The following is a 14957-nucleotide window of genomic DNA, read 5'->3' on the forward strand; positions in this document are numbered from 1 at the left end:
TCCCATTTTCGGGACCCGGACCAGGTACATACCCATTCCCATTTGAGCCCCCATAGGGCTCAATGGGAATGGGGAGGATGCTAACAATGGTCCCGTTAATGACGGGACCGTTGTTAGCATCCTGTCCTGCTAGCGGGTGTCGCTCTGCACATCTAGTCTGACCATGCGTACAGGGTGGCCCCGTGAGGAGAACTCTTAATGAGGTGGTGAGGCAACGACGGCGCTGGTAGCACTACCAGCGCCGTTATTGCCTTACAGCCAGGGTCGTAATGAGGCCCATTATCTACTTGTATGAAACTCTTATAGAGCTGCAGAACACAGAGCTCAATGGTTTGGGGGTTGCTGTTGAGATCTGTGTTGACACTGCAGGTCACACGTCTCAGACCCAGAAGATCCAAGTCCGCATTTTTAGCATTCTCGGGTTGATACATTGTCTAACATTATAATCACTAATACGAATACTGGTTCTGTAAACAAGACAGGCAGCACTGTATGCAAACATGGACTATTATCAGTTACATTTATTTTGTATGAAGGCTCATTCCCTGAGCGTTTCCACACTGTCTGATTCAGAGCAGTTTTTGTGAGAGCGGTTTAACCCATTAGATGGCGACATATGCCGTTTAGCCATGGCGTGGAATGCTTCTTTATCCGGCAGTGTAATTTCTTGCACTAGGGTTGTTCATCTACATGCACTGAATTACCATGTACAATATTGCCTTGAGCAATGGTTTTAAAAGCACAGTATGAATGGTAATTCATTTCAAGAGCGTTCTGTCTTTTTTTGATGATGAGATTATAATTGAATGTGATTTTGAATTTATATTAAAACACGTGAATGGAGAAAAATAACGTCTAGTTCAATACTATTATTAGACTTGGTAGGATCATACCAGTGGACAGAGGCAAATGAATGAATACGAAAAGTGGAAACTCCAGTAGCCCCTCGTCGACAATAAATACAAAGGTCCTTTTATTGTGAAGGCATGTTGCATTGGTGATAGGTCACCAAAACCGAAAATATGGAGAGAATTGTTTTTGGAGAGGGTCATTTTAAACTGGAGGCTATGTTGTGTTGTTATTTTATTGAATTGATCCATCACATCAATACAGAAAGAAGTCTTTAGGAAATTACACACATTAATTACTAGCTACTTTGTCACTCCTGGGGGGGCTAAAACCAGCAAACAACTGACAAATTATTTCAGTACATGGGATCAGATGTCCCAACCAAAGAAAAGGCTCATGCTTAAAGCTCAGCTAAGTTCAATTAATAGAATTCAGCGCACAAGTGGCACTCGCGGCTGGCGCACAATGTGCGCGTGCGACTTTCTGCTCCAGCTGCGTGTGCTAAAATCCATTTCCGCACACCGCATATTCATGGATTTTAGTCTCCAAAACCAGCCGTGGCGCAGAGTGGCACAGCGACCCTGCAGCAGCTCCAGTTTCGCCCCAAACCCCTCCCCGTGCGCCATGTACAGCACACAAATCCCGTACATGGCGCACAGGCCCCGAACCATGAAAACGCCAGTAAAACTCCCCGCGTACCCCTCCGAATACATGTACACCCCGGCGCGGGGAGTTTCCCATGCGATTGGCCCTGTGCGAGCGGAGTACGTGTGTTACTGGGGTGCGTGGGTATTTTCACACGCAATTGGCCCTGTGCAAGTGGGGTACGTGTATTACTGGGGTGCACAGGAACTATCACACGCGATTGGCCCTGTGCGAGCGGGGTACATGTGTTACTGGGGTGCGCGGGAACTTTCACACGCGATTGGCCCGGTGCGAGCGGGATACGTGTGTTACTGGGGTGCGCAGGTACTTTCACACGCGATTGGCCCTGTGCGAGCGGGGTACGTGTGTTACTGGGGTGCACGGGAACTTTCACACGCTATTGGCCCTGTGAGAGCAGGGTACATGTGTTACTGGGGTGTGCGGGAACTTTCACACGTGATTGGCCCTGTGCAGGTGGGGTACGTGTGTTACTAGGGTGCGTGGGTACTTTCACACGCGATTGGCCCTGTGCAAGCGGGGTACGAGTATTACTGTGGTGCGTGGGTACTTTCACACGCGATTGGCCCTGTGCGAGAAGGGGTACGTTTATTACTGGGGTGCGCGGGAACATTCAGACGTGATTGGCCCTGTGCGAGCGGGGTACGTGTATTACTGGGGTGCGCTGGTACTTTCACATGCGATTGGCCCTGTGCGAGCGTGGTACGTGTATTACTGGGGTGCTCGCGTACTTTCACACACGATTGGTCCTGTGCGAGCGGGGTACGTGTGTTACTGGGGTGCGCGGGAACTTTCACACGCTATTGGCCCTGTGCGAGCGGGGTATGTGTATTACTGGGTTGCGCGGGTACTGTCACACGCGATTGGCCCTGTGCGAGCGGGGTACGTGTGCTACTGGGGTGCGCGGGAACTTTCACACGCGATTGGCCCTGTGCGAGCGGGGTACGTGTGTTACTGGGGTGCGCGGGTACTTTCACACGCGATTGGCCCTGTGTGAGCGGGGTACGTGTGTTACTGGGGTGCGCAGGTACTTTCACACGCGATTGGCCCTGTGCGAGCAGGGTATGTGTATTACTGGGGTGCGCGGGAACTTTCACACCCGATTGGCCCTGTGCGAGCGGGGTAGGTGTGTGAACTTTCACACACACATTTGCTGTCAGAGCGGGTTACGTGTATCCAGTGTGGTGCGCGGGGAGTCCTACACGTGAATTGGCCGTGTGGGTCCTCCCAGGTGTCCACTCTACCCCCTCCACGGCCCCTGCAGGCAGCCCACACCACAGGGGACTACCCTACACCCCTGGCCATGCCCCCCAGCCAGGCCATGTGTCACATTGCACTAGTGATCACCAACTCATGTCCCCCAGCACCCCCACCGCCCATCAGTGAGGGGCACCTGCCAGCAGGCCGCCACTCATGTCCCCCAGGAACCCCACCATCATCAGTGTGGGGCACCTGCCAGCAGGCCCCTACTCATGTTCCCCAGCACCTCCACCCCCCATCAGTGAGGGTCACCTGCCAGCAGGCCCCCACTCATGTCCCCCAGCACCCTCAGTCACACACACACAATGGGTGCCAGTGAATGTGAAAACCCACATCGTAACATGCATGAAACCAATGAGAGAATACCACACATTGAAGTACGGGAACAAATGTATTGAACAAAAAATGTGGTGAAAGAAAATCAAATACCAAACAATGGACATAAGGAAAACAATGCAGAATGTCACATAATGATAAAAAAAGGAAATCATAATCCAAAATATATGAAATCAAAAATGTCTCCAAAGTCTCCTTCCAACAAAGCAAATCCAAACAGAAATGAAAAAGTAAAATCCATTGCTCCATTTAAAAATCAAAAAAGAAAATGCCGACAAATCCACACTCCAACTATTTACAAGGATGAAATCCTGGGTCGATGAGCCCAACTGTCCAAATAAAACCTATAAAAATACACTAACTAATGAAGAACTGTATACAAAAATGTGGGGTATTGTCCAAGCACCCCAAAAAAAAATGATAACCAAAATGAAACCTAACACTTACTAACTAACTAACTATTTACAATGGCAGCGGAATAGTCCAACGGCTCACTTTTGGATGTCCCGGGCCAGGGCATCATCGAACTCCCACTCAATGTCCTGGAGGCGGTCCTCTTCCTTGGCCCCGAGGGTTCGCAGAGACAATGACATGTTGGCCTCCAACTCCCTGCGAATTGCCACGAGGCACTCGGCCCACCTCAGTGCCCTCTGCATGGAGTTCTCCGCCCTGACCATTGTGAGCCATGCCTCTTCCGCCCGCTGCTGCTCCGCATTTATGGCGTGGCCCAACCGCTGCCACACGGAAGACCCTTGCATTCCTGGGTCCTCCTGCCCTCTGGCCGATGCCTGCCCCTCCCATGTTGAAGGCCCCGAGCCATCATTGCTCCCACCATGTTGCTGCTGCTGCTGTACCTGTGCCTGTGTCCTGGCTCTTGCTGCCTGCACGGCCTCCTCCAGCTGGGGTGCAGTTGTCGTGGTGGCCACCCCTGCTGGACGTCCGACTCCTGACTGTGGCAGGGATGTGTCCTCCACCAGCCTGGCCACTGGGTCAGAGGCAGCTCCACAGGGTACCCATGTGATACATGGGTGATACATGGAGGACGACTGGCGCGTAGGGGGTTCAGGTGAGGAGGGGGTCGCAAGAAGGTCCAGCACACGGAGGAATCCAGCACTGGTGACCTGTCCCAGTAGGTCAACATGGTCAAAGAGGCATCTGAGATGACGTGCAGTGTCTTCATGAAAACAGCGCAGGTCACCTCGCCTGCCCCGTTGACGCAACGCTATCCCAGCCAGGACAGGCTCAACCCGGTCCCGGCTAGCCACGTCCGCAGGGAGAGGAAGGCCAGTTGTTGTACGCCCATCCCCTCCCTGAAAACGGGTCTGGACGTAGGCATCCCTGCTGTTGTTGGATGATGCAGTCACAGGATCAGGGTCAGGATTACACACAGGCACCTCCGCGGCAGCCTATGCTGCCTCCTGTACCTGCCCCTGCACTGCACCACTGGCACCAGTGGAATCCCCACCTCCAGACCCTGTGTGTGTCCCTTCCATGGCCTCCTCCTCCTCCAAACCCCCCACCAACCTGGATGACTCCATGCCATCTTCCTCTGTCGGACCCTGTGGGGTCTCAGCTGCCCCTTCTGCTGCTGATGAGTCCATCTCCAACCTCCGCCTTTTGGACCTACCCTCGGCAGCTGCGGCCTGGGACTTGGCACCAGACTCCTCAATCCCCGAGAGATGACAATCTGGGAGGGGAGCCGGGCCTTGCGTCTCCGGCTGGTGGTGCAATCCCTGGCACTTTGCTCCACAGCACCCGCTCCGCCCTCTTCATCATTTGACGCTGCAGATGGGGAGAGATAGAACACAGGCATCAGGGCACTGTACAATGGACTGATACACACATGACAGTTGTACATGAGTGGCAGTGTCAAACTTCAGACATGGCATCACACTCCCTGACACACATGTCATTTCTACTCAAACACATGAGCTATTCCACAGCAATATTGCACCAGGCAGCACCATCCATACACATACAACACCATCAGCATCCGAAGGTGAGCCTGACGTCACATGAAACACGGGGAGTACATAACACATGCACACACACCAAAACACTTAAATGCATGTGTGCATGTCCACCAACTGTCAGAGTGATGAGATCGCCATCCATGTCACATCTGGCACTCTGCCTTCTACATGTCAGTGCCACATGCATCCATGTTGTGTCACAGTTGCACACTTGTCAAATACACACACATGCACATGCACACAGTGCAGATACATGCAGCTGGAACAAACATCCATGTGTGACACCACAACCATGCCAGCGTACATCCACAAAAATTCAAACATGTGTGCTCCCACATCTGCATTTGGCCTGCATGCTTAGCCACACATACACCATCCATGTGCCTCACACATGACAGGACTCGCATGTGTCAGCCTCACGCCCCTGTACATACACACCCATACATGGCCCTACAAAAACACATGTGCAACCTGCACACTACTGACACATCACGACATGCACAGCGTCCAATCAGTATGCATGTACACTTACTGCTCGACTCCAGACGGGTCTGCCTCTCAAGGACCTGGACGTGGATTGCTGGGCATATGCGTTCCAGGACCCTCATTTAGTGGTCAGACAGGTGGCCCGGCGCCCCTTGGCATCCGCTGCCTTCAAGAGGTGCCGGGCCTTGTCGAGGGTCCTGGACCTGATGTCCTCCCAGCGCTTCTTGACATGTTTGAAGACACGGACTGCCACCCCCTCCTCGTTTATGGCAGTCACGATGTCCATCCAGATCCTGGTCCGTCCTTCATAGTCGGCGCGAGAACTTCCAAAGAGGGCATCATACTGCTGCAGGACTTGCTCCACCAGGACACCAACATCCCTGGCACTGAAGCTGGTGGCCGTTTGCCTCTCTGGCTGGGGGTTGCCAGTGGTGCCAGATGGTGGTGTGCCCAACATGGCAACCCCAGAGGCAGGTGTGGGTGGGCAATTGGGTCCTGGGGCTGGGCTGTGGAGCGATGGAATCCCAGTCGGGAGTCTTCAGTTCCAGAAGGGGTGGTTACAACAACTGCACCCCTGCAGATGGATGATGTGCAGGCAGCCAATAAAAGGGCACATGGGCAGCAGGCAGACAGGCAGCAGATGATGGCAGGTGGGAGCATGCTCGGGGCTCTGGGGGGCAGTAATTTGGCCGTCTGGGCAGGAGCGTGGTCTTCCGTGTGTTGTTGCGTGGCCAGCTTGATACGGAGTGATTTGGCACGTGAAAATCTTGCACGTCTGCGTGTAATTCGAGGAAAGGCCCTTCGCGCGTAAGCGCGTCAGCACACGTACGTGGTTTCATTGGACCAAAGGCCCTTAGCAGGTAAGCGCTTCTGTGACGTGACTCGCGCGGGCGTTTCCCTCGTGACGTGGGCATAGTGGTTCAGCGCCCATGAAAAACTGCACATCCGCGTGTGAATGCGTGGAATCTGAGGAAAGGGCCTAAGCGCGTAAGTGACGTGACGCGCGCGGGTGATTCCATCAACACGGGTGCATGTTCATCGTACTCGTCCAAAAACTGCACGTCTGAGTGTCAGCTCGTGTAATTGGAAGAAAGGGCCTTAGCGCGTACACGCGTAAGTGACGCTGTACGTGTGGGCCGCTTTAAAAGGTACGTGTAGGACCCCATTTCCTTGTACGTGCTTTTCGTGGAGAGCGAGTGGGTGAATTCTGTACTTCTTGTCGGTTCACACTGGATTACTTCACAGCGTTTCAAGTTCGTACTCCCTGTTACCACTGACAGCATTCATTTATTTTTTTGGGCCTGTTTCCTCAAACAGCGTTGACTTCTTCTTTTGTCTTGTCTCCTCAGACAGAGTACAAATCTTCTTTTGGCGGGGGTGTTGCCAAAGCGCACATGTGCGTTTTTTTCACATTCTTTTTCCAGGCAGACGGTGAGTCGTGCACGCATTTACCAACTGTGCTTGCCACGTGTGTCGCGTACCCCTTCATAGGTCATTGTAAGCTGCGTGTAACACGCGTATGCTTATTTTTGTGTTTCTGAGTGCCACAGCATAGTGCGGGTTCATTTTTCCACGCACGTGGTCTACGAGGGGTTGCATGCACGTTACTTTTTGTTTTCGGGTGCCCGTGCGTTGCGTGACCCGTCATCTTCCCCCAGGGGTCACAGACAGCCTTGCTAGAGCACTAGGGTACGAATTCCATCAAGTACCCTACCCCTTTCACCCCTATTGCCCAGGACAATTGTTTACTGCAACTCCCATACGCACAACAACATCAGTGCCATGGTTGGGAGGTGACCAAGGGGTAAGGCGCGGTAGGGGACGTGGCCATGATTTGCAGGGTGCCCCTAGATCCCCATGTGTGAAGGACCAATCAGGGACACCCATGCTCCCCCCCCATGGTTGAGGGAAACGTGGCTGACACCATCCCAGCTCAGCCCTTGTTGGACCAGCCCATTGTGGCACCTGACCTGGCACACGATGACTCCCAGGCTGACTTCCAGGTCAGCAAGTCTAAGCCACGTGTGTCGGTGCAAGTTGGTGTCACCAGGCCACGTGGTTCTGGGGCAGCAATGTCATCTGCTGCCCCAAGTAGGCAGGGTGGGGAGGCTGCAGGGGCAGCTGCAGCTCTATCCACCCAAGCTTTGAGTCTCCCAGCCGGGACAGTGTCGGTCCTGGTCCATCAAACTGACGTTGCCCCTGCCAACATCACACTTCAGCCAATGCCTGCACCAAGACCTATGGTCATTGTGCATTTGCACACTCCCAGTACCCAGTCCACCTGCGCTTCTGCCCCTACTGATCAGAGCAGCGCAAGCCACTCAGGCTCTGCTCCACCTTTGAAAAAGAGGAAGAAGGGTGCTCTGGCACTACAGGCTGAGACCCCAGACACGGCTACACAGTCCGGCACGTCAAGGAGGCCTAGCTTTAATGACCCCAAACTTGATGCACTTGTGACCTATGTGTCGGCACATAGCCACGAAATGGTGGTGACTGCAGGGTGCAAGACCACACCTGGTCAACGTAGGGCAAACTGGCAGACCATCGTGGACCGCATAAGTGGCCTTGGATTTGTGAGGCGCACAGCTGATGATTGCTACAAGCGGTGGAATGACCTGAAACGCAGAGCAAAGAACAAGCTGGCCTCAAATCATGCTGCTACTCTGGTGACTGGCGGTGGGTCTCCACCAGAGGACAACAAACTCACTGAACATGAGTCTGTTGCTGGGACCTTCGTCACAGAGGAACAGATCCAAGGCGTGGGAGAGCTACATGATTACGAGGCATTGTCCGGTGAGTGCCCATGCATGTGTGTGTAATCCATGTGTCTGTTGTTTGGGTGACGGGTTCTGATTGAGTGCCAGGTGAGGGTGTGTACTCCTGAGTGTTATGGGTCACCCATGTGCTTCCTCCAATACATTCATGTGCCTTTGATTTGGGTATGACAGTATCCCTTATGCCCACAGTAGCCAATTAGCCCCACATTACTGCTGTTGCACTTGAACTATCATCTTGCAACAACATTATTCTGATTTTTTCTGTGTTAATTCAGGTTGATTGTTTAGATTATCCCATTTTTCATATGCTTTTTTCATTCCTAATGCCACATATGTGACATGCTTCTGTTATTGTTTACACCCCACATTGTGCCACTTTAGTTACCTGGTTATGTGAATGTTTAAACCATTCAGGGCGAGGGAGTATTGGCCTGCTAAAATGTATTTTTTAGGGCCTGTTTGCATGTGGAACATGATAGTTGTTTCCTGTCATGTTGAAGTGATCAATCATTGATGTGTACATCTGCCTACAATCACTGTCTAATTGTACACTGGATGTGTTGCACTGTGCAGCACATGCATATTTTGCAACACTATTCTGCATTGCAACACTATTCTGCATTAATCTTCTCATCATGTCCATGTGACATGGATGTGTGACAGTACTCATTCACTGACATATCGCTGTAGTTGTTTAATTTACCATGGCTATGCTACATGACATCTGTGTGCTGGCATGTGTCATGTATGTGTATTGGACATGCCATTCACAGGCTGATATGTGATGCCAGTGCTACACGACATGCTGCAAATGTGTTGCTTTTCCATCTTGGTGTCCTCATTGTCTGCCTTTCTGAATCCCCTTCAGAATCATTGACAGTGCATGCATGCCAGTGTTATGGTCATGTGGGACATGTGTTAACCATGTACAGGATCTCTGTCTTGTCAGGCCTATGTGTGTGCTATGGTGCTCATGCCTGTTTCCATTTCTTGTGTTTCATGTGACGACGCACTTGATGCTGGTGAGGTTCAGGAAATGGTGCAGACCCAGGAGGATTCCCAGCCACGACCAGGCATCAGTGGGGGACGTGGTGTGGTGGTGGGTGAAACACTTTTGAACTGCAGACCACACTGTCAAGGGGTGCCTCTGGGTGCAGCTCCCCAGACCTCTATTCAGGTGCTGAGTCGGATGATGAGACTTATTTGCTGTCGCAGGTCAGTGCTTCTGGCAAGGATTCTGTTCTGTCCAACCCACCTGGACCAGGGTTAGAACCCGCTATGGGGATGTCAGTGTTGGTAGGTCCAAATTTGGCCTGTTCCTGGGCCAGCAGATCAGAGGGGTAATGCAGTCCTGCAGCCTCAGGCAGTGCCAGCACAGCAAGGTGCAGGTCGCCTTGCCCCAAACAGGTGGGGTGCCCGCCGATGCCAGGCAATACTGTATGGGAAAACTCCATGTACGGTATGGCAACCCAACAGGCAGCATCAGTAGAAATGATGGCTCAGGCAATGGAGAGGGTGGCCACTTCCATTATCCCCCCTGAAAGGCAGATGGAGCAACAACAGCAGGCAACAGACTCCATTTGCCAATCACACAGGGAAGACATGTTGGCGTCCAACAGGGACAGACGTACCGCACTGGGGACTCTGTGCAAATCCATAACAATAGACTCACAGGGCCACAGGGAAGCCCTGAGGGTGGAACTCCATAACCTCAGGCAGAGTCTGCTTGTATTTGAGGCTTCCCGAAATGTTAGGGCAGAACAGCAGCTGGAGCAACTCACACATTCGCTCTCAGCTGAGCTACAGGCAACACATGAGGAGATCCGGGCATCCGGCGAGGCCATGCGTGCAGAAGTGCAGGCAACCCGTGACGTGCTGCATGGGGATCTCCGCACTTTAATCCTCCAAAATCAGACCTTCCAGACCCGCATGTTTGCTGCCATGGAGGACCATACCAGGGCTTTGCGTGGGCTGCCTCCCATAGTGCCACCACCTCCTGATGCAGCAGCAGAGGGTGAAGCGACCGACAGCAGTTTTCCCACAATGGCATAGCCGTGCAGGCCATGAGCCCATGGAGGTATTTTTTTTCTGCAACATCCACGCAGGTGGATGTTGGTGTGCACCCTGTCCTCAAACCTCCTGGGTGGCCTCCCCCCCCTGGCTCCCACATGGCCATTTTTGATTTTTTCTTTTTTTTTTTTTACACAGTGTGTTGCCTTGTGTGGCACCCGTGGGCATCCACTGTATTCCGGAGGGGCACATGCAGGCTTCTCCTGAGTTTGGGTTACATGCTTGGGTTCGTGACACACACACCCCTCCTGCTTCCCGTTTCCATGGGCTTGCAAAGGGTGTGACCAAGTGACAGTGACTTACACAGTGACATTGGGCTCCCATGAGCTGTGTGGCCAGTCTGTAGTCAATACTGTGTGTACATCCCTAGTGGGTATTGTTGTTGTATTGTACACTGCATGGTGTATTGATATGTGCTTGTGCATCCATGTTTTCCTCCTAATTTGCAGGTTCCTTCCTCATGTCTTCACAAGGCCATCTTCTTTGCAGATGGAGTTCATGTTGTATGAAGTACACTGACACATTTGCGTGGCAGCAACACTCTACAGTTGGAAGGGGTCGATGTGCTGGCTTATTCAGGTTGTAAGACTACCACTACTTTGACGTAGTACTGTCATGCTTTTTCAATGTTTCATGCTGTGTTGCTGTATTGTGTTGGTGGTAAGTATTTGTTCATGTGTGCTGTTTGTTATTGATTACTGGGAGCATATTGTCTGTGGGCAGGGACAGTGCACTTTGTGACACTTGTGTCAGGTCTTGTGCATTGCTTTGTTTGCTTTCACATTGCATGAAATGCCATGGTGTGTTGGGTGGAGGAGCTGGGGAGGGGTTGGGTGACATGGCGCTATTTTCATGTTGTATTTTGCAAGGGGGTAGTCATTCATGCAGCATAAATGTGTGTTTTTTTCTGACACAGCATTGGTTGTCTTTCGGCAGGTAGGGATGCACACAATGTAACAATTCCAGGTGACCAATCTCAGGCTGGTATGGTTGTGACAGTTGACTGTCCCTTATGTCCTCATCATTGATTGTTAGCTGGTATGTGCCAGGGCTGTGTGCACTCCACAGGGGTGTGATTTTAGGTGAAGTAATTAGCCACCAGCTGCGTACGGGCTGCCCTTTCCCCTCCCATGCGCAGCGGCCGTGCTTGTGGTTGGGGATGTGGGGGCACCACCAAGTCCAAGGGCAGGCCCCGGTGTGTTGCAACATTCTGCAGGACACATGCTGCCACTATGATCCTGCACACTACTGGGGGCGCATATAGCAGCTGCCCACCAGAGCGGTCAAGTGAGCGAAAGCGTGACTTAAGCACTCCGAATGTGCGCTCCACTATGCCCCAGGTTGCAATATGGGCTGTGTTGTATCTTACCTCGGGTGGTGTGGTGGGGTTCCGAATTGGCGTCATCATGTGGGTGCTCAGTGGGTAGGCACTGTCCCCTGGAGAGGCGATGATGGGTATCATTAGTGGGGTTGTGACATTACTCAGTATCTGACATGCATGCATGTGCAGAGGCATTTATACTCATCAAGCAGCCATGTATCGCCATGCCGCCCAGCTTCTAGGTCCCGGTTTAGGGTTGACATTCTGTAAATGAAACTATCATGGGTGGACCCTGGATACTTGGCATATACTGAGGTGATGATTCCCTTGGCATCACATACTACCTGCACGTTGATGGAATGCCAGTGCTTGCGGTTTCTGTAGATGTGCTCAGTTGCCCTGGGAGGACGTAGAACAACATGGGTGCAGTCAATGGCACCTAGCACTATGGGGAAGTGTGCCACCCCGTAAAAATCCTGGATGACTGCCTGCCTTTCTGGAGGTGTTCTGGGCAGGTATATGTGCCTGCGGACTGATAGGCGTGCAGTCATGATGGCCAACACCTGGTGCAGGCAGCGTGACTGTGTCACCTGTGATACCCCCCTCACTATGGGAGTAGTCCACTGAAATGAACCAGTGGCCAAGAAGTGCAGTACATTGAGCACCTTTTCCAAGGGGCTCAGTGCTTGGGAGCAGAGGGCGGGTGATGTGTGGTCATCCTCCCACTCACTCACCAGGTCGAGTATTATGTGAGGTGGAAACCTGTACCTCCCATACACCTGGTCATCAGGCATCCCAACTATCCTCCTCCTCCTCCTGCGGTATCCCATGACCACTGCTGCGAGGAACGGTATATTCATCTTGGCGTCTGAGCTTGTTTGTTGTATGCGCGCACTTTTATGCTGCGTGGGTCCACGTACGCCTGCTTCCTGCTGGCATACGTGTTTCCGGATTAGCGCATCTTTTTTGGCGCACGTGTTAGCCCCATTCGATTCCATGAATACGTGTTGTAGGTGCGAGTGTGTGCGTTCTGCGCATTTGCCACCTGTACTTCCCCTGTGATGCCCACATTTTCACGCGTTGTTCCCCGTTCAGCGTGTTATGCCCCGTGTTACGCCTACTTTTGTTGTGTGCACTGTCTGAAGACGTGTGCGCCAGTGTGCGCCAAGCAAGATTTTAGCACACATCCATGGATTTACACGTGCACGGACTTCCATGAATCGCTGTGCGCGGGTTTCGCTGCGATTTCCGCACTTGCGCTGCGATTCGCACGCTTGCGTGGGAATTTTCAGCGCACATTAATTCACGATTATTTTTTTTTATAATATACATTTCAGTGTTTTAGAGATTAAGTCAGCCTCATTGCAGACACTGACAAAGAAATCTCACCGAAAGTCCTACTGGAAATCACCAAAATAGAAGAGGTCATTGAGAAAATCATGGTAATAGATACATAAGAAAAGGGACCGGAAAAGTTCAAGGCAAGGATAGTATAAGTTACTTAGCTATTACTTCTGTTCTTCTTCAGCATTGATATATTTCAAAGATTCAAATGGTGTTAGAATATTCCCCATCGTCATGCTGGGAATCCTCAGTAACATTAAGCAGTTTTTCAGTCATTTCCCATCAGCCAATACGCAGTGCCTTCCTTAGCACCACTCCTGGAGGCAATCTTCAGATTTGTATAGTGTATGTAAAAATGCAAAGATGAGCCACATGCTTGCCTTGAGGGTGGGTTGCATGTACATTTCTCATAGATATCAGTGCTGGAGAACAGGAGTTACAGGTAAGTAACAAATTCCTTCTCCAGCATTGGCTCGTTCAAAAATTCACATGATGTTAGAAACAATTTTACAGAAGTACAGAATGCATATGATGTGCTCATACATACAAACCGGGAGGATGATGATTGCTTCTCTGTTAGTAAGTTAATGGCAGAAAGAGATACAAGCAGAAAGGCATCTCTAAATTGAATCTTTAGAGAGGATATTTTCAGTATCAACAGTCCCAAACACAATGAACAACTGAAGCAATTTCCGAAAAAAAGGCTTGCTTCATTCAACATAAGACTAGAGTGCCCTCATGACATCAAGTTAGTGGAGAGAACGTTCAGCAGGTGCTACAGCAGAGCTCAGGAAAACTGGCAGGACCAAGCGGTTGTTGAGGTGAAAATCGGATGGCACCTTGGACATAAACCTAGGATTGGTCTGAAGAAGAACCTTGTCTTGTCGGGAAGATAGCTCAGGGGCAATGTGCTTGCCTGGGAATTGGAAGCAAGACGACACGGAGCAACACAGGTTTGATTCCCGGGTCCACGCTTAGAAACCTCTGGGTATAAAGCGCATTATAAATAACCTGTCATATTCATATTCATATTCTTTCGGGAAAACAAGGTAAGTCGCTTGTGAGAAAAGGGCCGGAATCTTGCTCACTCTTCTGGCTGATGTGATCGCAAGCTGAAATGCTGTCTTCCATTAGACAAACTTGCTACTGGCCTTATGCACTGGCTCAAATACGGCCCCATCCACGTGGACAGAGCAATGCTTAGTATCCAAAAAGGGCCTTTCTTACAGAGGGAAAAGTCCAAAAGAGTGCCTTCATACATTCTATCATAAGCCTATGTGACCACAACAAAGGCACCGTTGATGTTTGCATGAAGTGGGAAATGGCAACAAAGTGAATTTCAATGGAAAAGTGAGAAGGTCAATGGTAGCCAAAAAGAGCAAGTATTGCAGGATTTGTTGCAAGTGGAAGTGAAGAGCATCGATCATGTGAGTGGAAGAACAGAAAATGACTCGCTTCCTTTATATATATTAACAGGAAATGGGAGATGGAGTTTGTGCCTTAGCAAAGACATCTTTGCAGTCCTGGGCCATATCAACAAGATCAACTTATTTAGACGTTGAAACCAGACTGTGAGGCTGAGGGAGGATAGTTCATGGTGGAGGGCATCATCCTTGTTCCTGGAAAGCAAGTTGTTCGCTGCTAGAAGATCAATGGATGGGCTTATCAGAGGGCTAGAAGTTCCACGTACCAGAACTGCCTCATCCACACTCGTGCCACAACAGTCACTCAACACAGCTGCTTTTTGGCTGTGTGGTGGACTTTTGGTATAAGTGACAATGGCAGAATGGTATGGAGGAATATCCAGTTCAACTGAAAAGTGAAGGCATCTCCTAGACTTGCTGGTTGAAGGACTCTTTGGGATCGAGTCACATTTGG

Source organism: Ambystoma mexicanum, chromosome 6q (assembly GCF_040938575.1).
Source record: "Ambystoma mexicanum isolate Mex_15411 chromosome 6q, UKY_AmexF1_1, whole genome shotgun sequence".
Lineage (NCBI taxonomy): Eukaryota > Metazoa > Chordata > Amphibia > Caudata > Ambystomatidae > Ambystoma > Ambystoma mexicanum.